The sequence below is a fragment of the Adiantum capillus-veneris genome, chromosome 14, assembly GCF_014529385.1.
Source record: "Adiantum capillus-veneris isolate H3 chromosome 14, ASM1452938v2, whole genome shotgun sequence".
Taxonomy (NCBI): Eukaryota; Viridiplantae; Streptophyta; class Polypodiopsida; order Polypodiales; family Pteridaceae; genus Adiantum; species Adiantum capillus-veneris.
In genome coordinates, this window is record NC_140944.1 from 136,372,577 (window position 1) to 136,389,944 (window position 17,368).

A 17,368-nucleotide genomic window follows, 5' to 3' on the forward strand; every position below is an offset into this window, starting at 1 on the left:
CGAGAAACAGAATGGAAAGACTAATGGTATTGTTGTTATCCATGTTGGGTGTAGGGAAAGGCTTTGACCACTAGAGTTGCATAGCTTAAGTGTTGACAAGGTGACACCTTCACCACAGGCCTCTACATCTTGTTGAAGTTCACATAATCCTCCATATTGGGTTCAAAAAAAACTAGGCAAGAAGAGTCTACCTCAATTGGCTTTCCATTTTGGATGCGGAAACGATGCTTGGGTGGTCATACTTGACTTGAACTCTCTAGGCCTAGAGAGAGCATAGGCACACTTGCTTCCACCAAATGCCTTAGACTTTGTGGCTTGGACTTTGTGGTTGATGTAGTTTAGACAAAACTCTTGGTGCTACACAAAATCTGATTGGTGTGAGAGTGCTGATGCGGTTCTCAAAAGCAAAACTCAATGTTCTTTCTTCATCTCCTTTGTCGGCACTCATTGAAAGAATTCTTTGGTTGACAACAGTGACAAAATTTTGTAGCCCTCCCACTTGATGCTCTTGATTTGCAATTAGCACAAGCAATGCGAGATGGGGAGCTTACCTCTTGGATATCAACGGCGCTACAACCTAGCAGTAGCACTTTGATGAAGGCCTTGAATGCTTGTACAGTCTCCTCTTCTTCAGTCCTCCAATTTGAAAAATCTTGTAGCCACTCATCCATGATTGATGGCATGCATTCCTACTATTTGTTGATTGAAGGTCTTTCCAAAGCCTCCTCCGTGGGGGCACCAAATGAGAGGCGGAAGCACAAAACAGACCCGGTGGTCTCTACACCAAGACTATGCACAATAGCCTCATCATGGGAGGTACACAATAGGGGCACCACCTAACTTGGAATGCGGCTAGGACACATTGATATACACAATCAAACATGCCATGGAAAACAATTTCAAGATCCATGCCCAAGTGTGGGATGGGTGGTCAGAGAACAAGGTCAGAGAAATGGCGAGTGAGTGAGAATGGGCTTGCTGGTGGTGCATGTAGTAAAGAAGATAATGAGATAAGAGAAACATGCAAGTATGCTCACTTCTCATACCGGAGGTGGCAAATCTGCACACCTTAAGATGCAAGTAGCAAGATGATAGGAATATGAGAGGGAGAGAGAGAGTGTGTGTATGGTGGCAAATATTCACACCTCAACATACACAAAAATGGAAAGAAACAAGCATAAATCATACTCACAATGAAGTATATCCCAAACGACACAAGGTATGGCACCAAGATGGAGTGTGTTGATTGCTTGCAAAAGATGAATACAATAGGTAGCATAGGGCAAGAATATGAGAAGGGGACAAGACCGTAGGATGCATAATGGCGGGATGGGAGTTGATAGTGAGGAATATCATGAGTGTATCCATCATTCTTCTTCTTGAAATCGTGCCTTCAATCCTTCATTACAAGTGTGTGGAGATATGGTGCTCATTTTGTGCATGGTGATGGTGTTGTGATTATGTGATTAGGGCTCATGCTACTAGCATGTAGCACAAGGGTGTGTATGTGTAGGTGTGTGTGTGTGTGTGTGTGTGTGTGTGTGTGCAGTTTACAAAAGAGGAGGCCTCCTTTTATAGGCCAAGAGAGTGATTAGGAAAGAGATTATGAGCAAGAGGAGTTATCACAAAGTGAACTCAGTTAGAGGCATTCCCCCAATGAGAGAGCTCCGTGTGTCCTAGTTATTGACCAATTTCCTCCTAATTGTCTTCATCATGGCAAGCTTTGTCTCCATGCCGCCTTCCATAGCTTGAGTCCAAGTGCTTCCTTATAATATTTAAAGAGAATCTTGATAAAATACAGCAATAATGGAGAGAAAACTATAAGAAATTGTGTGTGTGGAGTTGGATAATCAAGACTTCTTCCCATGTGGACAGGTAGGCTCCACCATTTTGGCCATATATCCAAAACCATAGCTCCAAAAATTATAAAAAAAATAGGGACCGAAAGATCAATTCAATGCCTACAACTTTGCTATTGAAACTTTTTCCAACTCATAATAAAAAAAATAGAGAAAAAGCCCACAAAAACATGTGTCCGTCTTTTCCTTTCCAAAAGTCTTCCAGGTGGTCCCCTCTTGGATCCATGTGCAAGCCTTGTGTCCACAAGTGATTATGCTTGAATTTGATAATATTTTGTTGAATCCAACTCAACAATGCATAAGGTTCTCCTCTCTTTCACTATTGACCTTTACTCTTCACCTGTAGTGATCGTCAGGTAGTGACTGTCGGGTAGAATCAGCATCCAGTGTTTTTTTTCCCCCTTTTTGTAGGGTTTGTTCTTACCTCTCCTTACTTCCAAGATCCAAATGTGTCAAAACCATAGCTATGTACAAAATAAATACATAGATTTTTTGTGATTTTCATGCATTAGGTCCTTCCTCCTCTTAGGGTCCTTGAAGCTTTGCCACCAAGTCCATGCGTGGCCGCCCTTGAGAAGACAAGTCCGCCTTGAAATCGGCCATCGACCATTGAAATTGACCACTAACCACTAGCCATTGAATTTCGACCACTGGCCATCGGCCATTGACTACCAACCACCAACCAACCATTCGTTTTTTGACCACTTTTTGGCCGCCATGTGGCCATAATATGTTAAAGAAAAGGGAAGATTTGGACGAACCCCGAGACTGGGCATGAATTTTTGGTTTTTCGGTGAGTGGTTTTCCTCACGCACGATGGCTTCTCCTTATAACTAGGACCTTAGAAATGTGTGTTTTTAATGCTAAAAATTACAAGGGATAAATCAAGCTCCATACTTAACAATCTACCACGTGGAGACTGATCTCCACACCAAATCTGTGACTGCTTTCCATCCCGGCCTCTTATCCTTGAATAGCAATTGAAAATGAACAAAATTTCAACTTCTGATTGTTGACTACCTTTGTAAACATGTCTGCAGGATTTTCACTTGTGTGCACCTTTCCTAGCTTTAGCTATCCCTCTTCCAAAAGAGTGCGTATGAAGTGATATATCACCTCTCTGCTATCATATGGGGTGTGGTGTCAGTTAGGGAAGCCACCTCTATCTGAGAGTATTATGCAAGTCAAGGGTGTCAACAAGAAAAAAACTGCGGTTTTTGGAATTTGGCACACTTCTGTCAGTTATGACAATGGAGTTGTAGCTCAAGACTTTTTGGTCATGCCTGTTGGAACTATGGAGGGTAATATAAACCTAGGACGCACGTGGATGATAGCCACCAAATGCACTATTGATTGGGGGACAGGGGGTGTCACAACACAGAAACCAACTCTTAGCCCCGCCACACAAGCCATAGTCCCTGAGATATTGCCTCTTAAGGAAATAAAACCCAAAACATTGCATGTCACCCGGTTTATATAATATCCTCTTTCCTTGATTCTAAAAGGGATGACAGATAGGTAGGTTAGGGGTCTGGATTGTGTTTTGAATTTGTTTTCTAGGAGTTTTAATTTTTTCACACTGACATGCCTCCTAGAGGTATAGTGCTTGTTTTTTGGATGTGTTAGGTAGGACTTATATGGATCTCCATCCACATGGCTGAGGACATTTGCTTCGACAAAATAAGCAACTCCATACCTCCAGGTGTAGTACTTTCCATGATTCATGTTGGTGGATATGTATAATTGCTAATAATGATTTTTCATGGTTTGTTTGAGTGCAATAGTTATGTTTGTTATCTGCCATTATAGATGTATAAATTTGTCTTTGCTTAAGTTGATGGAACTAGAGTTTAATCTTATGGATGAGCCTTGAGATTAGGAGACCGTGACTTTAGGTTAACTCATTTACTTGACCACTAGGCCTAGCTGATAAAATTATCTGAGTATTTGAGACCTTAGGAATGTTTAAGGCTTAGAGAAGCTTGCTCACTTAAACAACAAAAACACTAGTGAGAATACAAAGGAAATGGAAGCAAAAAACATGTGTGCCACAAATGAAAAATCTAATGCTGGAAGAGAAATCCTGGCTTGATTTGGTACTTCACTCACATGTATTGTCTATGGTAGTAGAGCCCTAGAGGTTCCCAGTGTGGGCGCTTTTCTTTGAGAAGCAAAAATCCCCGGACATACAAAATAAGCACACACGTCAAATGATTGTGAACCAAAGTAAAAAAGAGAAAAAGACAAAAATGAATGACATTTAAAAGACTTCCATCAAGCTTACAATTAACATTTCAAGCTTTTGTTTGCAGTTGTGAGAGCTAGTTGGCTAATCAAAGCTGAAAAGCACAATTAGGGAATCTTGCATTTAGATAATCATCTAAGCGTAGCTAGTACTAGAGTAGTTGTTTTAACCTTAGTCATAGCTAACTAATTGATAGACTCACCCATAAGCCCAAAACTCTTGATTAATTAATTTACTCAAAGTGCGATTTATTTGTCCTTAATGGCAGTCTAACATTTCATAAATCTTGCATTTACTCATTTCCACATGTACTTTACATTCCCCTCATGATTTATGGCCATATAATTCCACTTGCTGAAACAATGACTTTGCCTTGCAGATTCAAATCCAGATGCTCTACAACATGGACATAACAAGCTTCAACTCAATAGCTTTCGAGGATGGAATCTACATCAGGAAGGGGGGCATGTTAACCCTCACGGCTCACGGACACCCTATCACCTACGAGACGGACGTTGTAACCTACGGCGGACATTGTATTATTTATTTGGTAGAGTCAGGTACCGGGCTTGTCGGTCCAATAGGAAAAGGGTAAGAGTGATCGCCGATGAGAGGCGCACTCTAACTGGAACATTCAAGGAATTAGTTGGCTAAGCATGGGCGCCCAAGTGTGAATGGGGCGAGCTCATATAAAAGTCAACTAAACCTAAAATTCACTCATTCTCTCATTTGTGCAATAGAAGAGTGCTCTTGCTCCATCTCCATCTCCATCTTCTTCTTCTTCTTCACCTCCTTGTGTGTGTGTGTGTGTGTGTGTGTGTGTGTGTGTGTGTGTGTGTGTGTGAGAGAGAGAGTGTGGGCGATCGAGCATTACGAAGGCACGACGGCGGTGAAGTGGTTGAGCGCAGCATAGTGGCGTCTCCTTCTTCTTCGCGGCAAGGAATCCTCCACGAAGCAAGCGTAGAGCGGTGAGTGACACACCATCGCCTTCTTTGAGCTTACTAGTTTAGGCTTGTTGTGTGCTTGGAGCCATTTGTGGCTCGCACACGGTGTATCGGCAAGTTCCTTGCATTGACACGTGCGACATACGCGCACAAGAGGCTACCTTAACATATAAAGATGGAGATATATTAAAGGTTAGAATAATAGATGAATTGATTATCCAAAGCCCTCCATATACCACTAGGCAACCACAAACTCCTCCACAAAACCAAGGCAATTGATAACAAAAAGGCATTCATCAGTAACAAGGCCACAAATTTACATACAAGGACCTCCTTTATTCACAGATGGAGCTGCCCTTACAACTCATTTCCCAACATCTGAAGGTGCAAAATTCCTTGAGATATAATGAGCCCAATTTACATATTGCAATGGTCATGGCTATGGGGCTAGCCAAGAAAAGGGTAATCTGATACAACCTCAACAACTACATTCTAGAGAATCTGGTAGAAGCTAGCTTGAAGGGAAGCATTTGCAAAAAACCCTACATGAATGCTTGACCAATGTTGATGCAAATTGCCTACCAAAGATTGGGGATGATAGACAAGTTTCCACCTGCAGAGTCTCAACTTGATTTTACTACACCAAGCCAAGCACTCTGTTAGAGCGGTAGGGGGATCTTCCTCGACTTCAACCGAAAGAAGAACAAGAGGCCAAAGCTCTAAAGCAAAGATATATAATAGTGAAGCCACAAAGTTAGATATCTCCCTCAATGGTGAAATCAAGCCAAGGAACAGAGACATGCCGTTTGAATTTCAAATGACTATAGAAGAGGAAGAAGAAGAAGATATCACCAAACCCTTGGTGAGAATCAAATGCCGATCAATGGAGAAGATACCCATAACACAAATGCAAAGGTCTATGGAGGAGGCTCAAAGACTATGAGAAGAGAGATGCCAAATGCTGGTTGAAGCAAAGAAGAAAACTAATTCAGAGGGCTCAAAAGCTGGCGATGAAGATGAAGAAGAGCTTAACAAGAATTTATAACAAAGAAAAGCCAAGAGAGTATAGAAGATTAAGCAATACAAATGAGGAAATGCAATAGAAGGAGTAGAGCTCGTCAACACCATGCAATAACACATTCACAAGGTACTCAAGAGGAAGGCCAAGCAAAGAGACAAATAAGATTCAAAGAAATAGAAGATTGATAATTTAGAGTCTCAAGAGGACTCCTCAAAGAGGCGAAACACAACACGAGAGCAACTCCATCCTTGGGCAATTACCTTTACTTCGTGACTTTCATTGATGATTACTCTAGGCATGCATGGTATTTCTGCTTAAAGCGAAGTTTAAAGTTTTTATGTGCTTCAAACAATTTTTGGCTATGGCTGAAAATGTCTCGAAATGTACTTAGGACCGTTTAGATTGAGGGGGGGAGTATATGTCTCATGAATTTCATGCATTTCTGGCTGGTCGTGGGATTTAAACACCAATGTACAGTGCCTTATACGCCTTAGCAAAATGATGTTGCTGAGAGGAAAAACAGGTCACTTATGAAAATGGCACGATGTACGGTCAAAAGTCAAGCTTTGCCACATTCTTTTTGGCTTGAGGCCATCATGTGTGCCACTTATGTACTAAACAGGTGTCCTACGAAAGCTTTGTAGTCTATTACTCCATATGAAGCATGGCATGTTAGAAAGCCGTCTATTGAGCACATGCGTGTTTTTGGCTGTTTGGCATATGCTTTGGTACCACAAACACAACGCAAAAAATTGGATGATAAGGCTATCAAATGTATTTTTGTTGGTGGTTATTGTGTTGAAAGCAAAGGTTACAGGTTGTATCATCTGCAAACAATGTATTCTGGTTTCACGGGATGTAGTGTTTGTGGAAGATTCTGTTCAGTCCTTGCTGTCATGTACTAGAGATAGTAATGTAAGCTCACAGGACATTTATGACACTTTGTTGCCTCTTTTCAGTAGTAAAAGTTTGAATGTAAATTCCAGTGAGGAAAATGTAAAACCTATGGGGGTTTCCAAAAATATTACAGATCGGCCTATTACTGATGCAAATGTATATGGTGTATTTCATGAGGAAAGAGCTGAAAATGAGTAGGCTAGAGGTATGCCAAAATGGGTGGTGCATACATTTGTGTGCGTATGTCGCACGTGTCAATGCAAGGAACTTGCCGATACACCGTGTGCGAGCCACAAATGGCTCCAAGCACACAACAAGCCTAAACTAGTAAGCTCAAAGATGGCGTTGGTGTGTCACTCACCGCTCTACGCTTCTTGTCGTGGAGGATTCCTCGCCGCGAAGAAGAAGGAGCCGCCGCCATGCCGTGCTCAACCGCTTCGCCGTCGCTGTGCCGCTGTCGCAATGCTTGATCGCACACACACACACACACACACACACTCTCTCTCTCTCTCTCTCTCTCTCTCTCTCTCTCTCTCTCTCTCTCTCTCTCTTCTCTCTCTCTCTCACGCATACACACACACACAAAGAGGTGAAGAAGAAGAAGATGGAGATGGAGCAAGAGCACTCTTCAATTGCACAAATGAGAGAATGAGTGAATTTTAGGTTTAGTTGACTTTTATATGAGCTCGCTCCATTCACACTTAGGCGCCCATGCTTAGCCAATTAATCCCTTGAATGTTCCAATTAGAGTGCGCCTCTCATCGGCGATCACTCTTACCCTTTTCCTATTGGACCGACAAGCCCGATACCTGACTCTACCAAGTAAATAATACAACGTCCGTCGTAGGTGATATGGTGTCCGTGAGCCGTGAGGGTTAACATGCCCCCCTTCCCGATGTAGATTCCGTCCTCGGAAGCTATTGAGTTGAAGCTCGTTTGTCGAGGTGGAAGAGCATTTGAGATGAATGTCCATAGCCTTCTTCAGTCACTGCAAAATCAAACAACATTGGCACAGTAATTGCATTCTCATATAGAATTAAAAATCATATGCAATTGTAGGCAGACAATGTGATTGGTAACATAATTTTAACCCATTTGTCAACAATAAAGATTAAATTGCAATATAATCAAATGCATAAACAGATGTAAAGGTAAAAAATTAAACAAGTCTGGGGTCTCTAATTTAACGGTGGAAAGGCACTAGAGATCGACTATTAATACCATGGTTAAGCTTCTCAATTTTCTCTGGTCAATTAAGTTGTTTAATCGCTAGAGCCAAGTATTTCATGTTCGAGGGCTGACAGAGGCTATACCTAGAAGAGCTTGTAGTTAAGCTACAATAAAAGGAATTTCTCCTGAAATCATCGCTTAAATGATTACCTTTTCTTTGACCCCCCAAAAGTCTTTTCTCATTGATTTACTTTTAATGTGTGTGCTTATTTTGTATGCCTTGGGTTTTTTGCTTTTCAAGGAAAAGCGCCCACACTGGGAACCTCTAGGGCTCTAGTACCATAGGCGATACATGTGAGTGAAGTACCAAATCAAGCTGAGATTTCTCTTCCAGCTTAAGATTTTACATTGTGGCACTTTTATATTTTTTTTGTTTGTTCGTTTTCAGCATTTTAATTTTGTAACTTTGGGGGGTCATATAACACTGTTACACCTCCCCAGGCTCATCACACTAGTAAACTCCCTTTATAATACTTAAGCTAAAGGTCAATAGGGTCAAGCCCGCTAGAAAGCCCTAGTACATTTTACACAATGCTGCCTAAATCGGATTAAGAACCTAAGTAACCATTGATTATTAGGAAGGCATTCCCCATGGTATTAAGAGAAGATCTCTAACGCTTAGCTTGGTCAAACTAGCTTAGTCGGACTACTTGATTTTTAAACCTAGACAAGTGATTATGACAAAAATTACATTGAATTTAATGTTTGGTACTAAGCAAATGTGTTGAATATTATGCTACCAATCACAATTAAAGTAGAAAAACATAGATGCAAAAAAGATAAGGGGCCATGCCAATGGACAAGAAACACCTGTTTGCATTGATAATTGCACTTGATTTTAAGAGTGAGTCGAGATAAAGATTCCATGAAGGTCCAAATCGTAACAACAGCAACACACTCCTGTACACACTAGGAAACACAAAGAATACCTCTAGGAGGCACATCAATGGGAAAAGGTACGAACACTTATTGAACACGACAAAAAAACATAAGGAACCCTAACCTAATTATTTGCACTCCCCCTAGAGAGTCAAGGAAATAGGATATTGTAGAGATTGGGGGGAAACCCTAAGGTTAAACCCCTATCCTCGTCACGTCGAGATAAAAAAACTCACCATCCATGAGACCATATGTGCCATCCGTGTAGTCATGTAAATCTTCTTCTTCATCATAGGTACCCATGTTTACTAAGATGGTCACTAGACGCCTATAGTCATCTTGGTCAAAAGGGTAGGCTTGTGCAATGGGAGAAACTCTCTCTACTAAGTATGGATCAGTCGTGGTCAAGAGACGTATCAGCCACTCTAACTCCTCGAAATTCCTCTCACATGCTAGCGTACCTACCAAATTCCATTCACATGCAAGCACCGGAAAGACCATGTGAAACATTTGTGAAAAGTAACAAGGGTACCTCTCATCCAAGGCAAGAGTAGATGACTCTAGCGTACTAGCCATATTTTTACATGCAAATAGATGTTGGTTAGAGTGCAAATATTACAAGGGTCGTGTTCTTGTGCATAATGTGTTTTTATGATTTTGTGTTATGGCTCTTGCTCTTTTACTTTTTTATCTTGTTTTTGTGAGTATAAAGCTTTATATATACATTCCCTAGAATTGGAGATTGAGAGGTCAGGGAGGAAGGATGAGAGGGAAGCAAGTGAATGATGGATGTTAGCAAACACTCCCCCCTTCCTTGGGTAGATCATACCTTTTGGAATGATGTTATCACCTTTTGAAACCAGTTGTTCCAAGTTGTTATGGGTGAAGGCTTTAACCATAGTTTTCGACTGCCCTATGCGTTTCATCTATTTGCAAGGGTGGTAAGGTACTCTCCCATGATTTTATTTGCAACCTTGTTGTAGGTGGTGAACTTACAACGGGAGGTGCAAACTCTTTCTTGCTTGTATGGATATGTACAATGGTAGGTGGAGGTTGTGTTGAAGCTCCTATTTCCGTATAGGAACTACACGAAGAGCAAGAAGCTTCATTTGATTTCATTGTTCTTGAGCTAGGTGGAACAATTCGTTCTTTCTTTGGTACCATAACTAGCTCTGGAGCGGGTGTTTCACATTCCGTGGTTTTTTCCTTTCCACGATCTTCAACTTGTTTTGGAGCCACAGGATTGAGCTCACATGGGCCCCGTGACAAGTAGGAGCACAATTTACATTTTGGCACCCAGATTTGATCATTTCCTTTATAGTAGCTTTGGGCTTCCAATAGTTTTTTAGGAATCCAACGCAACGTTTCTTTACATTTCTTAGGGTGAATGGGACGTCTCTTACCAAGCTCTTATCTCTAAGCACTAGCTATGGTTGCTGAAGAAGCTTTAGGGATCCACTTGTATGTTTTCTTTGTTATATTGGGATGGGTCTTGTGTGTCTGAAGCTTTATTTCAGCTACATCATTTGAAGCTCTAGAGAATTGGCTATGGGGACATATGGTTCAACCTCGTGGACATGCAATGTTTTGGGTTTTATTTCCTTAAGAGGCAATATCTCTGGGACTATGTCTTGAGTGGCAGGGCTAAGAGTTGGTTTCTATGTTGTGACACCCCCTATCCCCCAATCAATAGTGCATTTGGTGGCTATCATCCACGTGCATCCTAGGTTTATATTACCGTCCATAGTTCCAACAGGCATGACCAAAAAGTCTTGAGCTATAACCCCATTGTCATAAGTGACAAAAGTGTACCAGATTCCAAAAACCGCAGTTTTTTCTTGTTGACACCCTTGACTTGGATAATACTCTCAGATAGAGGTGGCTTCCCTAACTGACACCACACCCCATACGATAGCAGATTATATTTAGCACCCGTGTCCAATAGGGTATCGTAGAGGTGTATCAGAGTCCAACCAATCTTCGTCGGCTTCAACGTGGAATGCATGTGTGACTCCAAGGTTAGCCTCTCGTTTTCATCTTATGCGTTGTTGTTGCTCCTTAGCCTCAGCTTGAGCTTGTATCTTCTTCAATTCTGTTTGTGCCTTGGCTGCCTTTTTTGTATGGATGGCACGTAGCTCCTCTTGGCTTAAAGGATCATAGTATCTTTTAAATTTGCTCCCAATGAGGAATCCATTGGTTTCAACTCCATCAAGAGTCTCCACACGAATGGTTCCCTGTGGGGTGATCTCACATACTCTATATGGTCCTTTTCCCGCATATTTCAACTTTTTCTTTTCGTTACGCACTCCATACATAAGGACTTTATCACCAACATTGATATCTTTGTTCTTTAGATGACGGTCAAACCATTTCTTCCTCCTATCTTTCTCCACAAGTGCATTTTGCACAGCTAATTGTCTCTCTTCATCTAGCCTTTCAAGGATATATAATCGGTCAACTAAGGGGTTACCATCCCAACCTTCTTGAGAAGCTAATCGAAGACTAGGAACGACAAACTCCCATGGCATAACCGCTTCTTGGCCATACACCATCTTGAATGGTGTGCAGTTAATGGCAACTTTGTATGCAGTACGATAAGCCCATAGAGCTGATGTAAGCTTTAAATCCCAATCTATGCGATGAGCTTCCACCTTTTTGGTCAAGATAGAGATTAAGGTCTTGTTGGTGCTCTTAGCTTGGCCATTTGCTTGTGGATAATAAGGTGTGGACTTATGGTGAGCTATCATAAAGTTGGTAGTGAGTTCTTTTATTAATCCATTTATAAAATGAGTACCATTGTCACTCACAATCTCAAAGCGACAACCAAATCTTGTAAGAATGTTCTCAAAGAGAAGCTTGGCAGTTGACCTCGCATCGGCCTTTTGTGTCGCCCTGGCTTCCGCACACTTTGTCACATAGTCAGTGGCAACGATAATATATCGAGATTGAGTGCCACGTGTTGCCGGACTAATTGGGCCTACAAAGTCCAAACCCCATTTTTCAAATGGTTGAGTCACTTTAACAGGATGTAAGGGCATCCTATCCTTTCGTCGTGTGATCTTGTAACGTTGGCATTCATCACATCCTTTTGCAAAAAGTGATGCATCCTTAAATAAGGTTGGCCACCAATAACCTGATTGCAACACCTTTCTAGCTGTTAGTTCCCCTGAGAAATGTCCTCCGGCTATACCCATGTGGGCTTCTTGCAGTATGTATAAATACTCATCCTCACGGGCGCAACGTCTAAGAATATCATCCTTCCCTAGCCTGTAGAGTTTTCCTGCAATGAGAGAGTAGGGTTCGCATTCTTTTAACAGTTTTTGAGCTATGTCTTTACGAAGCTCTTTGGGTGGAAAACCATTAACTAGAAAGTTCACAATCTTCTCACTCCATTCAGGTATGGTTTCGACTAGGAATAGAGAAGTATCGGGCAAGTCATCATCGACTCCAGTAGGGGCTTCACCATTGGGTATGCGAGACAAATGATCAGCCATGACATGTCTTCTACCAAGTCTCACCACAACGATAAAATCAAACTCAAGGAGATTTAACAACCATCGTGTAATTCTTCCCGTGGAACAAGGTTTATTTACTAGATACAACAAGGGTTGATGATCAACATAGAACAAAAACTTGTTGCCAGAAGGTAGTAGCAAAATTTCTTCACTGCATAAATCATACCTAAACCTTCTCGCTCTGTAGTGGTGTAGTTTCTCTCGGCATCATTCAATTGACGACTTGCAAAGCTAATGGGGCAGTCTAGTTTATGTTCTCCTGGTTGAGCTAGAACACACCCAATAGTTAAGTTTGATGCATCAATATGCACATGGAAAATTACATTCCAATCGGGCACTCGTAGAATAGGAGCGCTAGTCAAGGTCTTTTTCAATGACTCATAAGCATGGTCACACTCCGCAGTCCATTGGAACTCGATAATAAGCTTGTACAAAGGACGAGCTATCTCGGCAAAGTTTAAAATAAACTGTCGGTAATAACCAACATGGCCCATGAACCTTTGAACTCCTTTATAGTTTGTAGGTGGTGGCAATTATGCAATGGCTTTAATTTTGCTCTCATCTGTGGAAATCCCATTTTTGGACACTATATGCCATAAAAGAACTCCATGTTTAACCCAAAATTGGCATTTGAAATGGTTTAAGGAGATGCGATACAATCTACACACTTTTTGTAAGCATGATAGATGTTCTTTCCAAGAGGAATAAACACAAAGGTCATCTAAGAAAGCTTCACAAAACTCCCTCAAATATTCTCTAAAAGCAGCGTTTATTAATGTTTGAAAGGTAGCCGGGGCATTGGTTAAGCCAAAAGCCATAACACGAAATGCGAACACTCCAAATTCGATTATAAAGGTTGTTTTAGCTTGGTCCTCCAGCGCAATTGTGATTTGATTGTAGCCAGAGTACCCATCTAAAAAGCTATAAGCTTCCTTCCCTGCAAATCTTTCAAGCACATGTTCTGAATATGGCAAGGGGTAATGGTCCTTCCTAGTGGCGGCATTGACCTTCTTGAGATCCACGCACACTCTAAGTTTCCCATTATTTTTTGGCACAATCACTATTGGAGACACCCATTCTGAGTGCTCAATAGGGTGTATGAATCCGCATTCCACAAGCTTTTCAATCTCTTCTTGAATGATTTTTGCATATTTAGGATTCATTGGGTAGGGTCGTTGCTGAACTGGTTTAGCCATGCTATTCATGAGGATTGTGTGTTGCACCACGGAAAGTGGAACACCTTTCATATCATGATATGTCCAGGCAAATAAATCCCTGAATTCCTTGAGAAGTTCTTTAAGTACACACTCCTCAGTCTCGGTCAGATCTTGGGCAATGAAAACAGGTTTAAACTCTTCTCCTGGGTCTGCTAACTCTATTTCCTTAACTATCGCTGGACCGTCATAGACTCCATTGCTCCCATCGATAGGTTTTCTTTGAGCCTTTGTATACACAACCTTACGTTCCTCTGTGGTATAGGATTTGAAATGTTCAGGTGTAGGGTGTAAGTCTGTGGAGTCCTGTTGTTCTGTGGACTGTGATTTCACTTCCGATTCCTTTTGTTGTTGAGCTAACTCTCGATTTTGTCATCTCCTTACAGTACGGCTCAACTTTGGCTTCTCTGTAGCCTCTAGTTGTGTGATGTCAATGGGTTGTGGACTACACCACATAACGCTTTGAAGGTATTCACCCCAGTTATCTACCAACTTCCGATGAGCATCACATGTACCTATATAATTAAGCCATTCTCGTGAAGATGGCCAATGGGTCTATTGTTAAACCTATTGGGATGCTAGAAGATTTCAAGATCAAGGTCTTTGGATATAAAATAAGGATTACCTTCATTGTTATGGATTTCTCCAAGCACACTATGGCATCAAAGATGATCTTAGGACGTCCTTTCATGAGGGAAGCAAAAATGGTGCATGACTGGTCTAAAAACCATGTCTACTTACAGTTCCAAGATTCTGTCATTTGAGTGGATCTTGTTACTGGTCGAGCACATCCTCTAGGAAATAGGTTTATAATTGATCATAGATATGACACAACAGTTCACTCGGCCCCATTGCAGTATTGTTACACGTGTAAAGCGGACACTGATGTTGGGGAAGATTCTCCTTATATGGATGTACTATCTGGGATGACTGAGTCGGAGAATGTGGATTGGATCCACCTAGCAGCAACCATAGACACTTGGGGGAATAGGGGGACGATGTGGGTAACACCTGAGGGGGATGAAATACCACCACTTGTACCCTTAAATATGCTAGAAGCAATGCATATAGCTTCTGATGATCTACAATATGAAAGTTTGACTGGCATTGGAACCGGTAGCGCCTCACAAGACTATAGCGCACACAATTTGGGGTCAGAATCATCAGTTGAAATTGACTTTGAGGACGAAGAATCTGAGTTAAATCTTAGTGCAAATGTGGGGACAAACCATTCAAGGGCCAGTGGTACCCTAGATGACAATCTATCCAAGGGAGCAGAAGACACAAGTAGTGATTCATCTAGTGACTCTTCACTAGAGATCAGTCGTAATCAAAAATTAAACAAGAAGAGTAAGAGATATAAGAGGCGAAGATATCGAGCAAATGTGCGTGCTAGAATAAATGAAAAGAAATCTACTATGGTTGTGGTCGCAAGGTGAGGTCTTCCCATAGTTTCCCACCAATTTTTAGTCACAATGCTAACCCCAACGCCACCATCAAGGATTCCCTTCATAGTTAATCCCTTAGTAGTGATTGGTATGGTCGCATTGGATTCATCACCCTCAAAGTATTGTCCCAACTTGTTAATAGGTATTTCTATAACAAGGTTCTCATCTAGGTTGGGTTGTGGATCTAAGTGTTCCTCCTCTGTTGGCATCTCCCCAGCTCCATCCATTTGTGCAAATTGTGGTAGCCCAAACTTTAGTTCTCCATTGAGGAAGGCTCGAAGAGCTGAGACTAGCTCAGGGTCTTTATATAGTTTGTACATGATGGTGGTTCTAACTTCTGAAAACATGAAATCCATCAATTTGGCAATGTTTAACGGCACCTTTTGGGCTTCAGTCCCTTGATGTGGGGAAGATGGGATCTCCATTTCTTCGATAGGATCAGTAGTCCCTCTGTAAACATTCTTTCCATCAAGAAGTGAGTATGCTCACTTTCCCATGACTTTAAGTCACTTTCTTCCTGGATGAAACTAGGTATGGCTAAGGGTCTATGGACTTGGTGAGGTTGTTGTTGCGTAGGGAACATGGTGCTGTAATCTGGATCTGCCTAGGTGCTGGTTCTAGATACCTTTGGGTATCTTCTACCAAACTCCTTAATTGCTTGACTCGCTCAATCTCCTCTGTAGGGTTTGGATAAGTTCCTATCTTCTTCTTGGATCCTGGCCATTGTGGCTCATGAAGATCTTCCTTGTTGGTTTCTATCTTAGTGGTTGTTTTGGTCTCCATGGTTTCACCCGAATCAGAATCTTCAGAGTCCATATATACGGGATCGTTCACCAGTCCCTATGTTGGTCTTTGAACTGGGGTCTGACTTCGCTGCTTTTTGCGATCTCTTTCTTCATGTTTTCTTCTTTTTTTGAGATTGGGCACTTGATGCCGTGTCTCTTTCCTCAAGAATATAATTTTGTTTTTGGAGCATCGATCGTGTGAGTACGTTTACTGGTACCACAGGTGTACTTTGTGATGGCTCCTCGGTAACTTCAATCAAGTTTAATGGCGTGATCTTCGGTGCATTTGGATTATTTGGACATTGGGCAATCAAATGATCTATGCCACATTGATTACACATGAGTATTGGCATTGTAGACGTGCTCCCTCGATTGGTTTGCATTAGTGTGGCGTTCTTTTGTAGCCTAATAGGACACTCGGCTACACGATGTGGACCTCCACACTCATAGCATTGAAGAGGTGGTCTCTTAGCAGTGTAATTGATATTTTGGTCTCTTGCCACAAGAGCAGCTACTTGATATACAGGTTCGACTTGTCCCCAATAGTCCTCCATGTAGTATTGTGGATTTTCTTCAAGCACATCTATCACATAGGCAATATTAGGATCTATATCTTCCTCACAGCCTTCCAAACAAGCAATAGATGACTCACAACCCACTTGATTCACTGAAGTGATTCTCGGATGTGGTGGTTGCGGTCCTAGCACTGGAGGTGGTAAAGGTGTTGTTTGAACAACATTTTGGGCCCTAGGGACCATGTGTTGTGACGTTTGTTCAAGAGGTGGGGCCGACATCAATGCAAGCACTCGAGGTGTGTCTGTCCATGGTAAGGTTGGTCTATTGGCCATCGCGCGCTTAAATACTATGCAATCCTTAGCTTGATGACCATACCTCCCACAGGCATTGCAGTTCCCATTGAATTTTACTCTAAAAAGTAGGGCATTCACTGGTACTATGCAGTCCATAGCATACTGAGCACCATTGCTGCTCCCTTCTTGGATACATATGATTGTTTTGTGGAGCACGATTGTCTTTAAGACTCTCTTGAATAGCCTTGGTGAGATCTGCTAAAGTCATCTCAGATATCTTTGGCTCCTTAGAAATAGGCTTTAGGGTCATTGGCTGATGCCCCGATGCTTGCGAGCTAATAGATTTAGGCTCAACAGACACTCTTTCTCCTTGAATCATTAAATTATCCTCCAATTGGATCGCATTGGTGGTGACTGCTTCCAAAGTGGTGATACCTCTAATGACTAGGCCATTGTAGATATCCTCATGTCGTAATCCCCTAATGAATCTATCAAGCATTTGGTTATTGTTGAAGTGCTCAT